The 20922-nt window shown below is 40.2% G+C and overlaps 1 protein-coding gene across 3 annotated transcripts in view; it reads right to left on the reverse strand.

The window, feature by feature from the left end:
* The window catches only part of spdl1 (spindle apparatus coiled-coil protein 1), a 34149-nt gene extending 31556 nt beyond the window's left edge, over nt 1–2593 (reverse strand). For 2 of the 3 annotated variants that reach the window (XM_003217333.4, XM_016991409.2), the window contains exon 1: nt 2449–2593. The gene's annotated coding sequence lies outside the window, so the exon portion shown is untranslated. The remainder of the gene's footprint in view (nt 1–2448) is intronic. The other variant, XM_016991410.2, reaches the window with a different exon arrangement.
* Nucleotides 2594–20922: the final 18329 nt, after the last annotated feature.

Consider the following 20922-nt stretch of genomic DNA (forward strand, 5'->3'; position numbering starts at 1 on the left):
TTCTATTTCACAACTATAGATGTCAGATGAAATAGCCTAGCACTGATCATTTTGAGTACAATTGATATAATTGTTATTGAGATTTATAAAGCTAAATCTGCAAGTTACCACATTTAGGTATAATGTATGTAAGAAGACACTGAAGGCTCTTAATTAGATATTCATACGGTCACTAGTGGCAAGCCATCACAACCCTCTGGTGATTTTAGAAGCCATAGCATTAAGTACTCTTTTACTCATTAAAATGTTTTTAAAATCTGTTTCCATCAACAGATGACTTGGTATCCCTATCTAACGGGAACAATCCAACAATGCCGTTCCAGCATTATTGTTAACACAAGTTAACAATATTGTTGTTTGGTGTGTTGTTGAAGGCTTTCATGGCCAGAATCACTGGGTTGCTTTGAGCTTTCCGGGCTGTATGGCCATGTTCTAGAAGCATTCTCTCCTGATGTTTTGCCCACAACCATGAAAATGAGCAAAATCTGGCTACCAGCATTAAAAAAAATTCTAAAATCAGGACAGTAAAGAAAGAATAACAGTCTGAAAACAGAGAAATTCGAGACATGAAACGCTGGACTTTCCATGGGTACTGTATATAAGCCCCATTTGCCCAGTTTACAACATACCTCACAACCTCTGAGGATGCCTGTCATAGATGTGGGTGAAATGTCAGGAGAGAATGCTTCTGGAACATGGTCATTCAGCCCAGAAAGCTCAGAGCAACCTGATGCAGTTTGTCATTGAGGCACAGTATAAGTAGTAGCAGTGGCCTTGAAGGACTCAATTTTTATTAATAGTTTCCCATCTAAGGAGAGTCGGTTCTGTAGATGCTCAAATCCCCCTAAAACCCTTACAAAACAGCAAATTCAAGGTCTGCTTTTTGGATTTTTAAAAACAATATTTCCAAGCTGTGGATGGTTGATACTTCATTGTAAATATATATACTTTTATTCAAGAAAGTACAAAAACCATTATGTCCAGGATATATAAAATTAAAAACAGCACTGCTGCATATTCCCTACTATGTTAAGGAAGGCCGATCCCACTCAGGCTAGATTTTGATAAACTACGAGTCCCAGGATGGAGTTAGGGCTTAATCATAGCACTATAATTAATATATATGGTCCTTCTGTTTATGTGATTGTTTTAGTCAATTGTTATGTTTTGTTTTTGTTTTTAATTCTTATAGCGTTTTATAGTGTTTTCAGTGTTTTATTGTACAATGTTTTATGCTGATTTTATATTGGAAACCACCCTGAGTCCCTTTTACTTACTTACTTACTTTCTTACTTACTTACTCCGCGGAAAATCCTAAAGAACAGAAGAATAAATAAGAACTAATAACAAGGATAATGTCAATAATGGTATTAAATAGTAATGATAACTTCAAAACATCTTTTACCAGAGCAGGCCAATGTAAATTCATGGAGGAGGCAGTTTCCTCAGCAAGATGTTAAGTTTGTGTGTGCTGTCAAAGGCTTTCATGGCCGGAATCACTGGGTTGTTGTGCATTTTCCGGGCTGTATGTCCATGTTCCAGTAGCATTATCTCCTGACATTTCGCCCACATCTATGACAGGCATCCTCAGAGGTTGTGAGGTATATTGGAAAACTAAGCAAGGGAGGTTTATATATCTGTGGAAGGTCCAGGGTGGGAGAAAGAATGTTGTAATTAATCACATTGATTAGCATTAATGGCCTTGCAAGCTTCATTCCTGCCTGGGGGAATCCTTTGTTCGGAGCTGTTAGCTGGCCCTGGTAGTTTCCTGTCTGGAATTCCTGTTTTCAGAGTGCTGTTCTTTATTTACTGTCCTGATTTTAGAGTTTTTAATACTGGTAGCCAGATTTTGTTCATTTTCATGGTTTCCTCCTTTCTGTTGAAATTGTCCACATGCTTGTGAATTTCAATGGCTTCTCTGTGTAGTCTGACATGATAGTTGTCAGAGTGGTCCAGCAGTAAATAAAGAATACTAAATAAAGAACAACACTCTGAAAACAGAGGAATTACAGACATGAACCAATCAAAGGCAGCTAACAGCTCCGAACAAAGGATTCTCCCAGGCAGGAATGAAGCTTGCAAGGCCATTAATGCTAATCAATGTGATTAATTACAACATTCACACTGGCCTCCAACAGACAAGAGTCCTTTCTCCCACCCTGGACCTTCCACAGATATATAAACCTCCCTTGCTTAGTTTTCCAATATACCTCACAATCTCTGAGGATGCCAGCTATAGATGTGGGCGAAACGTCAGGAGAGAATGTTTCTGGAATATGGCCATGCAGCCCGGAAAATGCACAACAACCAAGTTTGTGTGTGTTTGGAAGCCGTTAGGGAACTCAAAGGGGGAAAAAACATCCTTATCGTATGTATAACTGCCCAGAAATATATAGAATCAGTGGCGAAGCATGATTGGGGGGAAAGAAAGGGGAAAATGCCACTCACCAACTTCTCTACAGGAGTCTTCTGTTGCCTCCGCGGTTTTAAATTTCGCCCTCAATCCTGCGCGAGACTTCCCAAACCTCGCGAGACGCCTGACTCCCTGGCAGCGCGAAAGTACGGCTCAAGCTTCAGGCAACTTCTAATGCGCACGCGTGGCCAGTGACCGAGGCGGGGATACGAGGAAGAGGGACTTCGCAATTGGCAAACTGAGTGAGCATGCTCTGAAGAAAAACTGACGCAAACAGGAGCGGTTTCCCGGCAAAGGGCACTGAGCATGCGTTGTAGCATCCTTGGACGTGGACTGTCAGTATGGCAAAGGAAGTAACGATCTGCAAGCAGAAGGCGGATGGCTTTTAACAGTTAATAAGGGCCAGCCAACACATCCCAACAAATGATTCCCCCAGGCAGGAAGAAGACAGACTTTGAATCTGCAAGACCATTCAATGCTAATCAAGGTGGCCAATTGCTACATTCACACCTGTCCCAAACAGACAAGAGTTCTTTCTCCCTCCCTGGACCTTTCATAGATATATAAACCCCACTTCCCTAGTTTCCAACAGGCATCACAACCTCTGAGGATGCCTGCCATAGATGTGGGCGAAGTGTCAGGAGAGAATGCTACTGGATCATGGCCATACAGCCCGGAAAACTCACAGCAACCCATTATGATTCCGGTCATGAAAGCCTTCGACAACACAGAACAGTTACTTTGTCACAAAGTTAAGATAGAGGGTACATCTACATTGCAGAATTAATGCAGTTTGGCACCACTTTCACCACCATGGCTCTATGCTATGGAATCCTGGGAGTTGCAGTTTTATTAAGGTCTTTAGCCAAATCTCTACCAAAGAGAGCCCTCGCCTCACCAAACTACAACTCCCAGGGTTTCACTGCATGAGCCACATCAGTTCAAGTGGTATCAAACTGCAATAACTCTACAGTGTAGAATGCACCCCTCTTAAGAATCCAAGCAAATACAAAAAGTTACAGGGGAGAAATGGAAAGTAATTTAATCTCAATAATGGCATGAATATTAATTATATTTATTTACATACAAATTAAACAATTAATTAGCCGCTCTGAGTCCCTCAATGAGGGAGAGTAAATACATGAGTAAATGAAGTAGGGTAGAAATTAAATGAGTTTTGACAGTAGTTTGGCTTTTGTTTAGCTTTGTGTAATAAATTATGATATTTGAAATTATCATTAATTATTGTTATTAAACTTATTTAATGGATTGCATTAATTAAGAGGTGTTTATTAATCTAGGAGACGATCTTCAAGTTATTCTCTTTATGCAATTTTGTTCTGCAATTTTGCAATTTGTGCGTTTCGAAAAGTTGTGAAAAAAGTAGGAGGTGATGCAGCATCCCACAAAACTTCATGTATAATGTTAAAAGTAGCAATAAGCATAAGGATAATGCCTTGGTTGAAGCAACCTCCAGTGGCGCAGCAGGTTAAACCACTGAGCTGCTGAACTAGCTTGGATAAGTGAGACTCTACTGTATATGTTTCCCCCCATTTTCATGTGGGTCCTGACCCTTTAGTCCATGTGAAGGGATGGCTGTATTTCCTATTCCACATGTTTTCCAGAAAATTTGACATGAAGCACATACCACACACACAAACATTATTATATAATTTATCCCTTTCTCTTTATTATTATTATTATTATTATTATTATTATTATTATTATTATTTGTATATCCCCCTGTCTTCTTCTTTTAACAGGAAGGTCATATGGGTACTTTCTGGCTGAGATACATTGAGCTAATTTTTTAAAATAAAACCTTTAAACATCTGGAGACTTCAACTCTTTTTCTACAATGGATTCAGTGAATGTAACCTCTTTATTTCTGCTTCTAGTATGTAGGGTAGATCTTGTAATTGTCCTATTTTCTTACTCAAATTTAGTAATTTTAGGGGAGCCAAATAATCACACAGTGCATAGGCACATAAAGGCATAACTAATATGTTTGTCATGGCCAAGGTCCCTTCTATATTGCCAGATAATCCAGATAATTAAAAAAAACTGGATTGAACTGGATTATTTGAGTCTACACTGCCATATAATTCCGTACAAAGCAGATAATTTGGATTTTATATGACAATGTAGACCAGAGGCTGGTAAACTTTCCTTTTTTGGAGAAGTTCAGACAGGGAGTAGATGACTATTTCTTAGGCGTGCTTTACTTATTTATTCCTGTATAACAGGTCTTTTAACTATGCCTAAGCATGTAGAAAACATCAGGTTGTTTCAACTGTACAGAGAGAGAGCCCTACAGTTGCTTCTTCCCACCAAGAAGCCATTCTAAGGGAGCTTCTTAATCACAGGCCCCTTCTACACTGCCATATAATCCAGATTATCAAATCAGATAATCCACATTATCTGCTTTGAACTGGATTATATGAGTCTACACTACCATATGCTCCAGTTCAAATCAGATAATCTGGATTTTATATGTCAGTGTAGAAGGGCCTTCAGTAACCAGATTTCAGAGGAAGGGAACTGCAAAATTGTGGCCATCATAACACCCCCCCACACACACATCAACCTTTTGGACTGCAGATTTTGGGTGTCCTTGTTTCAAATGTCAAAAAAGTTCTTACACAAGTCCCCCAGTCTTATTAAAGGTGGCACTTCGTCTCTCTTGTTGGTGATCTCAGGCCAGCAAATCCTGTTATCCAGAATCCCACAGAAACTACAGCTTGAAAATAAAAGATGAAACTATACACATCTACCGTATATAAAATTACAGCTTGTGGAAATGTAAGTAGAAGTTAGTCGCTGTTAATAGCTATAATACCCTATATAATGCTCGGAAATTTTTCAACAAAGGATTGGATGAGTTCAGCAGACTCCTCTATAGTAACTAGTAATTTCTATTTTGTACCAAATACAGTTAGACCCCAGTGATCTGGAACTTTGGCTCTATTTCTTGAGCTCCCAGTATTATGTACTTCTGCCTTGCTATCTCTAGGAAACTAAACTCAAAGTTTTAAGTAGACAGATGTTATTTGTTTACATACACTTCTAGAATTTTAAAACATGTCTTCTATTTTGTTTTGAAGTATTATAGGTATAACAGTAAATGTGTAGAAACAACTTCTTTGTGTGGAATTTAACATGCTCCATTGGGCCACACTGTGGAAATGTGCAGTGTCATGTTGTATTCAGTGGTCAAAGAAAGCTGGGACAATGAACATACTCTTTTCTCATAATGAAGAAAATAATGTAAAGAGAAGATGAAGCCAAGTGCCATTTAGGCAGAAATCCAGTTGTCTTAACAAACAGTTCATTTTTCATGCAGTGAGTTTGTGGTTTAACAACATGGAGCTACATTATGATTTGGCAATACAAACCCTTAAAGCCCATCCTCATTCCTGTCAGCCAGAAACTAAACACCACATGTATAAAAGCTATATTCTTCAGTAATTTTGTACTTCAGCCAAAAGGATCCAGTCCCTTTATAATGTACCCTTGTGTTCAAATGCCTTGTGCCAAAAGCTCATTTAAAAGAATTTGAACATTGCCAGTGGAACTGAAAGTTCACATGAGCTTCCATTTTAGTGATTGAACCAAAGAGAATTTATTGTGATCCTCCAACATTTCTGAAGTACATACTCTAGTTTTATGTAGTTTAACAAACAACAAGTACCTTGTTACTTGAGGGTCCTATCCCTCAGAAACTGCATTATATTCAAAGGTGCTATGCTGTTGGGACTCTTTTCTTCTATATCACACCATCAGATTCTTTCCAGATTTGCATCTTTGGTTTCCACGAACATCTTATCATGCTTTTCACTAAAATTTTGTTTGATACAGCCCACTCAGCACCATCCTTTTTCATATGTGGCACGTACACAGAGATATTTCCCCTGAAATATAAATGTGTGCAAAGTGAGGGTGGTGGGAATATTCAGGAAAGACTTGAATAATCCTGGAAGATTACCCAGCTGGGGGAAAGGGAGTGGTCATTTGTCAATGGATTATTTTCCATAGAACAAAAAACTCTTCAAGAGTTTCTCAACATGAAGTCAAATTGAGGTTTCTATCCCTTCTCCCCATCCAACAAAGGCATCTAAGCTATACCCACAGCGCACTCACAGGCCATCCCAATCAACCAAAATCAACATTAAAGTGGAATGTAATTTTTACACTTCAAATCCTTGCAAAACAGAAGGGGGGAAGTCACTGACTTTTTTGTGTCAATAAAAAGAAATGCTCAACAGAGCAACAGACAAGGAACAGTGTCGTGAAGCAGGCTGCAACTGAAGATAATATTATCCTGCCCTAGTTGTGATTTACTTGCCTTGGATGATAAGGCTCTAGGTCAGAGTTTTCCTAACTGTGTGTTGCGATATATTATTGTGCCAGCTACACATGTAGGTGTGTTGTGCGAACATAATGAGAAATGACAAAAACCTTGGAAATGTGTATGACTATCACTCAAATATATATATATGGGGGGGGGGGGGGGACACGGAAAGAGCCTCCTCGAAGACTGAGTAAATCCAGTCGGGTGTCCCCTGGGCAACGTTTCTTGTAAGCGGCTAATCTTTCCAACCCAAAAGCATTGCATTGCTTTTAAACATTTTTTATTATTTTAAATGTCTTTTATCTCTCCACAAATGGATGAACACCAAAGTTCTTTATCAAGACCATTGCTAACAATTATGTCTATTAATATAGAAGGTTTGTCACTTGCTAAGGAAGAGCTATTAGCCAAAATGTCTGAGGACATCTCGTGTGACATTTTATGTATACAGGAAACACACAGAGACATCACAATGAGAAGGCCAAAAATTCTCGGAATGCAACTGGCAGTGGAATGACCTCACAGACAAAATGGTAGTGCCATTTTTGTACGATCTGGTATAGCAATATCTGCAACCTCTCTCACAGAAATGAACAACATTGAAATCCTATCTTTGGAACTGGATAGTTGCAGTGTATCTTCACTCTACAAACCACCTGGGGCTGATTTCTATTTTCACCCCCAACCAATTGTCACAGTCATGAAGCCCATTTTATTGTGGGAGATTTCAATACTCATAGTTCTGTCTGGGGCTATGATGAAGATGATAGAAATGGTGAAGCAGTTCTAACGTGGGTCCGACAATAGTAGAATGAGCCTCCTTCATGACAGTAAATTACCACCATCATTTAATAGTGGTCGATGGAAGCGTGGTTATAACCCTGATCTGATTTTTGTAAATGAAAGCATAATCCACCAATGCATCAAAAGAGTATTAAACCCGATACCTAATACTCAACACAGACCAATATGCTGTGTAGCATATGCAGCTGTAAGACCAAAAAGTGTCCCATTCCGCAGAAGATATCACTTCAATAAAGCTAACTGGACAAAGTTTACAGAGACCTTGGAAGCAGCTACTTCTGATATAGAACCTTCTATAGAAAATTATGACCTGTTTGTAGAAGCTGTGAAAAGATCTTCGAGCCTCTCAATCCCTAGAGGCTGTTGCACAAGCTACCTACCAGGCCTAAATGAAGCATCGCTAAATCAGCTACAGGAATATCTCAGACTATTTCAAGAGAATCCATACAGCGATGAGACTATAGCAGCAGGCCAAAAACTATCTACAGCCATACCTAATGCTAATAAAGACTTCTGGATAGAGCTACTTGAGAACCTTGATATGTCCAAGAGTAGCCAAAAAGCCTGGCAATTGCTGAGACGCCTGGATAGTTACCCTCTGGTAAACTATGAACACGCAAATGTAACACCAGACCAGATAGCTCACCGGCTAATTCAGAATGGGAAACCCAACTGCAGCAGAATAAAGATGAAAATCAACAGGGTGCCAGAACTTGAAACCCACCAGTTGTCTTCTCCTCTAAACCTGGAAGAACTCAGAGAAGCTATCAAGCAATGTAAAACTGGTAAAGCACCTGGCCTAGATGACTTAATAGTGGAGCAAATCAAACACTTGGGGCCCAAAGCTGAAAACTGGCTTTTGAAATTCTACAATCAAATGCTTGGCACACAAACAGATTCCCAGAGTATGGAGGAAAACTAAGATAATTGCCATTTTTAAACCTGGTAAAGATGCCTCCAATGCCAGGAACTACCGACCAATCTCTCTCTTATGTCATCTATAAGTATATGAGAGGATGCTATTAAATCGATTAGGACCTGTCATCAAACCTAAGCTTATTGTACAACAAGCAGGTTTCAGACCAGGGAAAAACTGTACAGGTGAAATTCTTCATCTGACTGAGCATATCGAGGAAGGCTATGAGAAAGGCTGCATTACAGGAACAGTTTTTGTGGACCTTACGGTAGCCTATGACATGGTGCAATATAGAAAAATGCTGCATAAAGTCTACCATATTACCCGGGACTTTGACTTTACAAAAACTGTCCAGACCCTCCTGGAAAACCACAGGGCAGGAAAAGTAGATGGAGGAGGCAAAAGAATGGTTTACCCCAAGGCAGCGTTCATACACCGACCTTATTTAACATCTTCACAAACGATCAGCCACAACCACCACTCACAAAGAGTTGTATATATGCTGATGACCTTGGCCTAACAACACAAGCAAAATATTTTGAAACAGTTGAAAACCAGCTCACTAATGCCTTGAAAGATCTCTCCAGCTACTACAGAGAGAACCATCTGAAGCCTAACCCTGCCAAGACATAAGTGTGTGCTTTCCACCTATGTAACCGTGAAGCCAACAGGAAACTGAAAGTTACCTGGGAAGGCCAAGAGCTCGAACACTGTTTCCATCCTAAATATCTTGGTGTCACCTTAGATCGAACACTAACATATAGGAAACACTGCATGAACATCAAGCACAAAGTAGCTGCACGCAATAACATCCTGTGGAAACTGACTGGCAGCGCATGGGGAGCAGACCCACAAGTAATAAGAACATCAGCCCTGGTCTTGTCTTTCTCAACTGCAGAGTACGCCTGTCTTGTTTGGCACAAGTCTGCCTATGCGAAGCAGGTGGACATAGCACTGAACGAAACATGTAGAATAATCACAGGATGCCTTAAACCTACACCTGTTGACAAACTCTACAAGCTAGCTGGCATTGCCAATCCTGACATGCGACGGGAAGTTGCTGCTAACTGTGAGAGAAATAAGGTCGAACATTGTGAAAGCCACCCACTGCATGACTATCAGCCTCCTCCCACCAAACTCAAATCAAGGAAGGGCTTCATGAGAACCACCACTCCTCTTGATGTTCCTCCAGCAACAGGAGGGGTGTCCCTCTGGGCAGCTAAACCAGGCAATCGCAACTGGATGGCCGCCCATGAGGGTCTGCCTCCAGGAGCAAACCAAGGACTGGGCTGTGGCGCAGGCTGGAAAGCAAGCCAGCTGCAACAAATCAACAATCACTCTGACCAAGAGGTCATGAGTTCGAGGCCAGCCCGCGTCTTGTCTCTGTCTCTGTTCTATGTCATGGCATTGAATGTTTGCCTTTATGTGTGCAATGTGATCTGCCCTGAGTCCCCTCCGGGGTGAGAAGGGCGGAATATAAATGCTGTAAATAAATAAATAAATAAGAATGGGCAATTTGGAAGTCCCTAAACAGACTGAGAAGTGGAGTGGGCAGATCAAAAGACAACCTGGCAAGGTGGCACTACCTGGAAGAATCTTCCACCTTGTGTGACTGTGGAGCTGAACAAACAACTCCTCATATATATGCTTGCCCACATTGCCCTGCCTCATGCACGGAGGAGGAGTTGTTTAAAGCTACGGACAATGCGATAGCTGTTGCCCGCTTTTGGTCTATTTAGCTGTTTGTGATTCCTTTATTTTATCACTTTTAAACTTATTTATTATGCAATGCTTTTGACATTTATATATATATATATATTTAAAATCATGAAATAAATTTTGTTATTACAGTTTATGTATGTGTCTGTATTTCTTATAAGGGATTCGTTTAGCCTCCAGTTTGATAGTAAAACTGAATTACTGTGTCACAAAATGATGCATGTCTAAAAAGAGTGTCACCAAAATGAAATGTCTGGAAAACTCTGCATAGGTGTTTGACTGGGCATAGCTGGTTCAGAACATATTATTTCTGCATGACTGAATGCACATGTGAGTTCTTACGTGTGCGTGAACACAGATTTAGAGGGATATTTCCCATAGATCTGGCATTCATACAATGGATTATGCATGGTTTGTTGTTATTTGCTGGTGACCATAATACTAAGAAACATCCAAGAGCTCAGTCATCATCTGGACAGGTCTGTATGTCCCTTCATTGAATCTGTCCATCTTCAATGTGGTCTTTATCTTCCTCTTTTCCTACTGGCTTCTATTTTACCAAACTTGCCCAACTCTCATTTTGTCATCTAATGAGAGTTACTCAAGCAAAGCCATGAGTGCCAGAAATCAGTGGAGAAGCTGGATATAGAAAAGAGCACTCAGGCAGACAAAGGGAATACTCTACTGAATCTATAACTAAAAGTTCAGAGAGTAGTCTGTGTCTTTCGTGGGTGTCTCCATATCTATGCAACAAATTGCATACTGATGCAGCAATTGCAAGAAAAATCATTATGACATTGTCATAATCAAAAATTGACATGGGTGGTTCTTGATCTTAAAAATGCTAATGTAACAGATAATTGGGAACATAATATTGCATTTTTCAAGTAGTTTCCCAATCATGAACTGTGAAATCTTAGCTCTGCCTTATCCTCTCCTTTGCTTAGTTCCCCCTGTTTATAGGTTTTCCCAATAGTGTAGATACCTCCCTTTGTATTAGTTTTTGGGTGGAGCATAAAACCCCCTAGAGGCCAGCCTTTACTGGTCTATTCCTTTTGCCTGTACAGAGCTCTCTTGCTAGACTCCTCCTTCTTTCTGCAGCAGGGCTACAGAGACTAGAGGCTTGGGTATTGTCTGGTAATCTTAAATCCAAGCAATCCAAATAGGCATCCTTAGCACTTGCATTCAGCCAGTATTCATATACCACCAGTCCCAAAGACAACAGAAGCTTTTGACCAGCTTAAGCTTCACAAGAAAGAAGACTGAGACAGTTTATAAGCACCAGCTTATAAACCATTGTTTTGCATCAGAGGCAGAAGACTTTCAATGACTTCAGAGAGATGACTGCAACCTGCAAAATATCCTTTTGTAATGTATTGTTTTAAGCTATTTTACAATAGTCCCGGGTGGAGTTAATCCTTTATTCATCTTATTTTCAGTAAACTCGTTTTGGTTATCTTTTCACCTTGCCTAAAGTGCCTCTGTATGTTAAGAATCTTGATCTTAACAGAAAGTATACAGATAGCCCCCGAGTAAGGCCAGACGCTATAGTTTTTCCCATAGGCTCGGGCGTGCCATCATATTAACAGTGCTGCCAATATTAATTTCTACAAGACTTGACTGTTCTGACCTAAGCCATATATCCTGCTGAACCCTAAAAGACAATTATTGTGTATATATCTGGATAAAAGCAGCTAATAATTTTCCTGATTAAGAGACCTGCAATTTGCTGAGATTAGCTCTATTCTGATATTCTGCAAGTAGGTAAAAGAATCACAAGTGAGCAGGAATGCTTCACCCTCCCATCCAACCAACATGATTCTCCTTCCATTAAAAGTGACTTTGAGAAGAGCCTCTTTTTCCATAGAGGAATAAGAAGACATTTGTGTCCTGTTTAAAGGTTTCCCTTTTCTTAACAATTTCCTATTAAGAAAGCAACAGAAATGCTGCTGGGATAAAGTACTCACTTTCTTCACATCTTTTGTTTTAGCTACTTTTCCTAATACCTAAATAGCAGTATTTCTGTCTTCTTTGGTGGGCCTAATAAAGGTAGCATTTTAATCAATTTTTTCTCTCTTTCTCTTAAAGCTGCACCAAATTTTGAATAATCATACAAACATTATGCCGCTAGCACCACCTGGTGGCTGCTGACCTACACAATTTTTTCCATTATGAATTCTCAGAAGTATAACATTGAAGGCACCAGAATCTCTTTGATCTCAGAAGCTAAGTGCTGATTAGTACATGGAAGGTAAATCATAGTAATACCAGTGCTGTAGCCTTCATTCAGAGGAAGGCATAAATCTTGCCAAGGAAATTATATCACTGGATTGCCATAAATCAGCATCAACTTGAAGGCATGTAATGAAAAACAAAACAAAACAAAACATTGAGACAACAGCTTAATGTTACAGAATGACAGTTAAATCATTCAGCTGCTAGGGTTTGTTACCAACAAAGTGAAAAATTCAGCAAATCCCTTCTCTTATTAGACTAGGACTATTCTCTCCATTGCTTTAGAAAAATTCCATCTCCTCTATTGATATGTGTTTTTAAAAAACACATTTTACAATACCCAAAGAAAAGGAATTCAGTTAGTTTTGTTCCATATACTTTCATTGTGCATAATTCAGACCTTTTAAATAAACATTCGGTAGGCAAACATTAATGAAGTTTTTCATATGTTTTATTCTCTGTTACATGTGCCATTTCCTGCAAAGATTAAGGAAAGGAAATATTGCAAATAACAGAAGTTGTTCATTTCTCTTTTCCTAGCAATGATTTGGTAAACCAATATATTTAGTTCTTCTTTAAAACATGGTGTTACTGGCAAGCAGCATGAAATACACTCATTAATTGTAACTGGTTTATTGCTATGCTGTGTCGATTATTGAATAGAATAGCAAAGTGCCTTGAGCATTACATCTGGTACACTTTGAGAGCTGTCCAGAGGAAGTAAAAAAGTTTAAAGTCACACTGGTGTCAATTAAGAGTACAATATCTACTCATAATTATCCCAATTCAGTGAATTTATTTTCAGCTGTAGATTTCAATGTAGAACATTTCAAAGATCACATTGAATTTGTGTGTATACAATCTTTCAGTATACTGCTATCTCACAGAGGATTTGTAAGACTGACAATGAACCATCCTGTATTTTCTGCCTTGCACTCTTCATTACTCTACATGAGCCAAAACAGGGACGTACAGTCTAGTCACCGGTTTTCTGCTGCCTGGTGAAATATAGGACTACAGATTCATTAGCTGGAATTAGAAGCTGCTGGTAGTTGTAACCAAATGCCTTCTTTGCTCTGGATTTTTATTGACTTTTCAGGATAAAAGGAGGCAATAAAATGCTTGAATGAGAGTTTCCACAGATCCTAGAACTGTAGAGATGTAGGGTATTCCAGAAATCTAGTCCAATGCATAAAACACATTACTAAAGTATCCCTGATAGATGATTATCCGATCTCCTCAATTTAATGAAGACCTACAACTTTCTGAGGCAATTAATTCCTCTGCCAAACAACATGTATTATGAGTAAGTTGTTCTAAATGTTTAGCTTAAACCTCCTTTCATTCATTTGATTCCATTGCCTTCAATCTTATCCTCTAGAGTACTGCGTTTTAAACCTTAGGTTCCCATCTAAGATGAGGTCCACTTAGCTCAATGTTGGGTTCATACAAAAATTGCCTACATTATAGGGTTTCTGAATGCCACCCATTTATACTAATCTTTTGCCAACAACAAGCAGAGTTTACAGCGGACTCTGCAGGAAATGCTTCAGCTGTATTCCACAAAAAGAAAAATCAGCCTGTTTAGCAAACATTGCAAATGCTGATATGTTTTCAGTAAATGTTTGATTTTTATACCTATTTTATATACCTATATACTAGGGATCACACAAAAATTTATCCGGCAGAAATGGATCATGAGTGGAAAAGGTTTAAGAAGTCCTGCTCTAGAGCAACAGAAAACAAGATGGCTTTATCTTCTCCGTGCCATTCACATAACTGAAGATGACTATCAAGTCACCTTACAATCTTGCCTTCTCCATCCTAAAGCCAGCTCCATCAACTTTTGCAGGGCTTGGCTTCCAGAAATTTTACCAACCTGGTTGCCCTCTTCTGGACAATTCAAGAGGGGAGACCCTTGGTGACTTGTAACATAAGGCAGTAGAACAAAACCTGCAAGAATTCCTAGTTCAACGTTTGGTGGTACTTGATTGGTTTCAGAGTGATATTCTTTAATTCATACTATTGAGGAAGTGAAGGTGTTATTTTAGTATAGATGTGACAGACACTTCTGGCTTCATTCCAACATTCTTGCCACCAGACAAGAAGATAGAGCTGCAAAAGAACTATTAAGCCCATCAAGAGAAGAAAGCAAGTATCATATGATACAATGATAATATATTGAATTGCTGTTCCAGGGGGGAGGGGGAACGGGGCAGGGGAGGGGGGTGGGTGTTACATTCCAAAGGATTGTTTATAATGTCATTTAAGCATTAGTTACTTTTGGTATTATGTATATTGAAATAAGACATGCATCGCTACAATTTTGTTAATTGTTGGAATGTAATTTTTTTTTAAAAAAAAAGATGTAGGATACTAAGTTATAACAAATAAAGTTAGAATTTAAAAAGAGAGAGAGAAAAGCAAGTTTTCTGGAATGTGAGCAGTTATCAGGAACAACTCCTAAGATTTACTGTGTAAGCATGGAAACAGATCACAAAGAAGGCAGTGGGGGGAAAAAAGATTTGTTTATTTTTAATTGATTTTTCCAAGTGCGCAATTTCCTGGTTTTAGATGTATGATGTGGTTTTCAAAAAATGTTAAATTGTATTTGAAGCCATGATATATTGAGATCTTCCTGTATACAATTTATTTAAGATCAGTTTTGATGGCTTGTGACAAATGGCTTGTGACACGTTGCAATAAAAACATACAAAAGAAATGTTTCAAGAAGCTGTTAATTCCTGCAAGGGACGGAGTTCCATGGCATTTTAAACTCTAACTAATTTATTGGAGCACAAGTGTTCACAAAAATTACTTAGCCAAACAGTGAAACAGATATATTATACATACACAGAGGCCCAGAAAGTGAAGACTATTTTACTGGGTGAAATTAAAACATAAAGGAGCAGGTGGCCAGGACAAAGATAGAGTATATAACCCAAGAACAGGGACAACATAGCCATTGATATAAGGTGTGGGTGGCCCCTGAAGCCATTCACTAGTGTCCCCAAAATCTCAACCCATCACATACCCTTCAATATTTCACAGATTAAAAGCAAGATGCATGCAGCCTGGTAACACTAAAATGAGCTCAAGAAAGCACAGTTATAAATGAGGAATAACACATAAACTAAGAGGGTCTGCTGCAATTTGCTTTTGCCTATGGCCCCTTCTGCACTGCCATATAATCCAGATTATCAAAGCAGAAAATCTACATGACCTGTTTTGAAGTGGATTATATGAGGCTACACTGCCATATAATAAAGTTCAAAGCAGATAATCTGGATTTTATATGACAGTGTAGAAGGGCCCTAGGATACTTGAAAATCAGCTGAAAATGTAGACAACAAAGGATTAATTGGGACTGTTTCTGCTCAATTGGGACAGTTGGATGGTATGCAACCCCTCATAAAATCAGAGTAGTACCTGCCCCAATGTAACAAAGCATGCACAAATCTCTCCACACTTCCTCACAAACACCCCATACTATCCAAATGCCTCCATATTCTTTTTCAGACACTCCCAAAATGATGGCAATAAAATCTGCCATCACTTCTGGCTGCCATTTTGAGAAGGTCTGTATGGGATAGACTTCCATTTTCCTCTGAAGTATTGAGTAGTACTAGTAGTCTTTTCCCACCAAATATCATTAGTTGGATAGTAACTAGTGGTGTGCATTCAGGTAAAAGCTTGTCTCGTTTCGTTTCCGGCTTTCATTGCGGGGCCTGATCCATTTTCGGAAAGCCTCCCGAAACTGGGAGGGTTGTTTTCGATTGTTTTGTTTCGGAGGCCTGAAAATCAGCGCATTATGGGAGGGGGGGGGCTTCTCACCCACTGGCTCCCCTTCCTGAGGTGTTCAGCTGCCTGGCAGGCACTGCACTTCTTCTCTTTCTCCTCCTCCCTCCCTCCCTCCCTCCCTCCCTCATGCCCGCAATGTCCCGCATTAACTCAAGGGAGTCATGGCCAGGCATCCCCACATCCAGACCTCAGCAAGCAAGCAGGAAGGAACCACTGCCCCTCCCTCCTTTCAACTCGGAGAGAGTGGTGGGCGGTGGGGCAGGTGTGACTGTGCAGGCACTTGGCTGCAGGCAGGCACTGAGAGGCGTGCACAAGCTTTTCAGGCTTGCCTGCATACCCCACGGCACACACAAACTCTCCCTGGAAAGAAAAAGTGTGTGTGGTGGGGCACAGGCAGGCTTGGAAAGCGCACACTCACCTCTCAGTGCCTGCCTGCAGCTGAGTGCTGGCACAGTCACACACCCACACCCACAGGCCTGGAAAGGAGGGAGGGGAGGTGGTTCCTTCCACCCTGATGCTGAGGTCTGAATGTGAAGCTGCCCAACCATGTGGCCTTGTGGGTGCAAGGGAGGGAGGAGGAGAAAGAGAAGAAGCGTGCATGCATGAAATTCTGGCTCTACACAAAAGTATTATCTGCTTTGAACTGGATTATATGAGTCTACACTGCCACATAATCCAGTTCAAAACAGATGATCTAGATTTTATATGGCTGTGCAGAAGGGGCCTTAGAAAGCAGCAAGAAAGACCTCTGTCACAATTCTCCTGCTGCAAATTAATCTGGAAAAAACTGGGTTCCCAGTTTGCTCTGGATTAATTAAAGATCGGGACCTTAAACTAAGGTTCGGATCTTTCAAAGTGAAGACCCTGTGGAGAATGACTTCAGGGACTGCTTCCACTGTCCCAGAGGTCAATTCCCATAGCCATCCCAGTTCTTTGGGCTCCTGGAGCTTGAACGAGTGGGAGCTCCCCCCCCCCCCCCACATAGTTTTTGCCCTGTCTAGAAAAGCCCTGAATGAGCAGAGTGGTGTGGAAGTCTACATAAGGAGCAGAGGACCAGGAACAGCAGAGGGGATTGGGAAGGATTCTTCCAATCAGCGTTTTTGGACACTTGATGAACCCCCTACTTATTTTTTTCCTTGAGTCTTTCAATATTGTTTGTATCTCTAACCCATAATCAGAATGGGATGATTAGCTTTAAAAAGTTGAACAAGCACCAAGTGCAGGCATATTCAGCTGAATACATAGGGGGAAGAGTTTAAAAAGGAGAGATCTTTTCCTTTAGGAGAGTGTTGCAGTATTCATCCATTCATTCATACAGGAAAGACTGCACCTTCATTGAAGATGTTGCTGTCAAAGGCAAATACCTAGTATGGCAAATTAAAAAATACCCACCCACCCCCAAAAGTGCTTGCGTAAGATACTACATACTTGTATTACTAAGAAAGGAAGAGTTATTTGCAACATATGATCATTTAGGCTTGGAATTACTTGGCTTCCAGACTGTGAAAAACAAATTGTGGTTTCAAGAGGTTCTGATCATATATTCCACCCATGAAAAGCCACCAGCCACATATTTGAAAGATTATGGCACCACAAGATTATTGGTAATTGTGTACCAAGGAAGATGTGAAGAAATAACAAGGAGGGAAGTGTATCACCCTTTAGGTTTTCACAAGATTCCATAAGCTCTGGAACTACCATTCCTTATGGTCTCTGAAGTCAGAAAGTAAATGTTCCCGATTTAGGCTAATCAGCACCGTCTGAGTATTTATTAACAATATGATACATTCAACAAAAACATCAAAACAATAATGATCCATTAAAAAAAGAACATATTGGTAGTATGTAGACATACACAAATCCTCTGTATATTAGATTAACACACGGAGGGGGCCGTACTGTCATGCTGGGACCATGGCCAGAAACACATACCACACCTTTTTCGTCCCTTGATTAATAGCTTGTAAACATTCATGACCATGATGCTGCTTTATATACAGATGTATGCATAGAAAGCACATGCCTCCAGAGAGGCACCATAAGAACACCTTCCCAAGTATATCAGTTCCTTGTTCAATTCTTCCAGGAATCTTTGTATCTGGAAACTTCTGGATTGAGAACGGCTGTTCTAAAACATTTTATGTTCTGATCAATTCACTTTTTATGACAGCCATACTTTTTACTCCTCCCAGCCCATACAATGATAATTAATAATAATAATAATAAACTTTATTTATACCCCGCCACCATCTCCCCAACGGGGACTCGGGGCGGCTTACATGGGGCCATGCCCAGAACAATACAATATAACAAAATATAATAGAACAACAAATCATAGCACATTAAACAACACAATAAAAGAAAATATACACTACATTAAACAAGATCAAAGAACAATAAAACCAAGGGCGGGCCACATGAACACTAGATTAAAATTCACTATTTGAACACTTTGTTTGCTAAGTATAATAGGAAGGGCTATTGATGAGTAGTATTTTAGATTGTGCATCACTCTGGATATCCTCCTTCAGTAATTGAAGGTCTTTGTGGATCTGGTGGAAGCACATGCAAGTGCTTGTTTACTTTAACTTAAGAAAGACCAACTTCAATGTGTCCTGGGCCAACTTTCTCTTTCCAAGGCATTCCGCAGACCACACTCCATCAAGCCATGTGCTTAACATAAGATTATTCTGATTTATCACTGTATTCTAGTAGCACTGTTTTCTGGGATGCCTTGAAGCTGTCACTTGCATTCCACAAGCCATGTGTTACTAGCTTCTGCCTTAGCTGAACAAAAAGTATATTTGGCTTCTGTTTTCAAATAACAACAACAACAACAACAACAACAAGCAAAGTGAAGAACATGCTTTGATTGAAGTCAAAAATCATAAACTCCTCAAAGCACAACAGACAAAAAATCAGTAAAAGAAAACCACACTACAAACTAGAGCTGACAGTTGGCACAACAAAACATTGCATGGAAAGTTCCTTGACAAAATTGAAGGAAAAGCTGACAAGGAGAAGACCTGCCTATGGCTCACGAATGGGACCCTGAAGAAGGTGACAGAAGGCCTGATCCTTGCAGCCCAGGAGCAAGCCATCAGAACAAATGCAATAAAGGCCAAGATCGAAAAATCAGCTGATGACCCAAAATGCAGGCTGTGCAAGGAAACCGACGAAACCATTGATCATATCCTCAGCTGCTGTAAGAAAATCGCACAGACAGACTACAAACAGAGGCACAACTATGTGGCCCGAATGATTCATTGGAACTTATGCCTCAAGTACCACCTGCCAACAGTAAGGAACTGGTGGGATCACAAACCTGCAAAAGTATTGGAAAATGAACGCGCAAAGATGGGACTTTCGAATCCAGACTGACAAAGTTCTGGAACACAATACACCAGACCTCACAGTTGTGGAAAAGAAAAAGGTTTGGATCATTGATGTTGCCATCCCAGGTGACAGTCGCATTGACGAAAAACAACAGGAAAAACTCAGCCGCTATCAGGACCTCAAGATTGAACTGCAAAGACTCTGGCAGAAACCAGTGCAGGTGGTCCCGGTGGTGATGGGCACACTGGGTGCCGTGCCAAAAGATCTAAGCTGGCATTTGGAAACAATAGGCATTGACAAAATTACGATCTGCCAACTGCAAAAGGCCACCCTACTGGGATCTGCGCACATCATCTGAAAATACATCACACAGTCTTAGACGCTTGGAAAGTGTTCGACTTGTGATTTTGTGATACGAAATCCAGCATATCTATCTTGTTTGCTGTGTCATAATAAAATAATAATAATAATAATAATAATAATAATAATAATAATAATAATAATAATAATAATAATACCAGCCTCTCCCTACGTATACTTCTGCAGAAGACCTGCTCATGAGAATATGAAGTTTGAGGGATGCAACTGAGAGGATTCAGGCAAACAGTAGTAAACTGTCATAGCATTACTGGGAAGCAGTACATTATCTTCAGGCAGGCAGTGTTGCTTTGCAGCCTGTAGCAACTCTACCAGCACATCTGCTGTTCCTTCACATTGACTGGCACTTTGTTGGCACTACAGATTACCACAGCTTCGGTCACCAACACTTTCTGCCTTGGTGATATAGTCAGTTAAGCTTGGAGCAGAAGCCCTTGATTGTAAGTGTGTGGCACCTTGGCATAAGAAACCTAAGGTAACTTGGAACAGGGTAGGTATGGTAAACAGAGGTTAGGATTAACCTCTTTCAGCTATAGTTTTAAAGACTCGCAACCTCATCAGATGGGCTGATTTGCCTGTTGTACTCCACTTGCTCTCCATTTTCAACATGGAGCACATTATATGACACACAGGAACTTCCGGCCAGCCTCCATGCCGAAAGCAGAGATCAAGTGGCGTATGCCACCGCTGCGGAGCAATGGAGGGAAGCCAGGTGGCAACGCTTTCCACTGTAGGATACAGGTCAAGGTAAGGTGGGTGATGGAGGGCATGGGGCCCATGCTTCCCGTCAGGACCGTATGGATTCGCTATGATGCACAGAGAATCCATGGGCCTTTGTGAATGTCTATTTATCTTGACTCTTTCATGCTGTGGTATTTCATACATTTTTATATCTTTCAATTCCAAAACTCAGGAGGACATTCACAATCTCCCTCTGTTTTTAGTGTCATCGCAAGTTTGTGAGTAGGT

The sequence above is a fragment of the Anolis carolinensis genome, chromosome 2 (assembly GCF_035594765.1).
Source record: "Anolis carolinensis isolate JA03-04 chromosome 2, rAnoCar3.1.pri, whole genome shotgun sequence".
NCBI lineage: Eukaryota > Metazoa > Chordata > Lepidosauria > Squamata > Dactyloidae > Anolis > Anolis carolinensis.